Raw genomic sequence first — 256 nt, 5'->3', positions numbered from 1 at the left:
TCCATTAATTTCTTGTGATAAAAAAGAAGGGGGATGAGCATTTTTTTTAAAATCTATTTTGGAACCTTTACTGAAACGGTAAGGCTGATAGTGAATTAAAAGTTTTTTTTTGATCATCACAGACCCCCCTGACCCTCCCACGGGCCCCCCGGGGGGTCCATGGTTTTCCATTTTAAAATAAACCCTCTACTAGAGTTAAAATCAATGAGATATAATTTTTCTAAAAAAACAATATAAGTGCTGCGTGATGCATCGT

This window comes from Penaeus monodon, chromosome 32, assembly GCF_015228065.2.
Source record: "Penaeus monodon isolate SGIC_2016 chromosome 32, NSTDA_Pmon_1, whole genome shotgun sequence".
Classification (NCBI taxonomy): domain Eukaryota; kingdom Metazoa; phylum Arthropoda; class Malacostraca; order Decapoda; family Penaeidae; genus Penaeus; species Penaeus monodon.
This window is presented reverse-complemented; position numbering follows the sequence as displayed.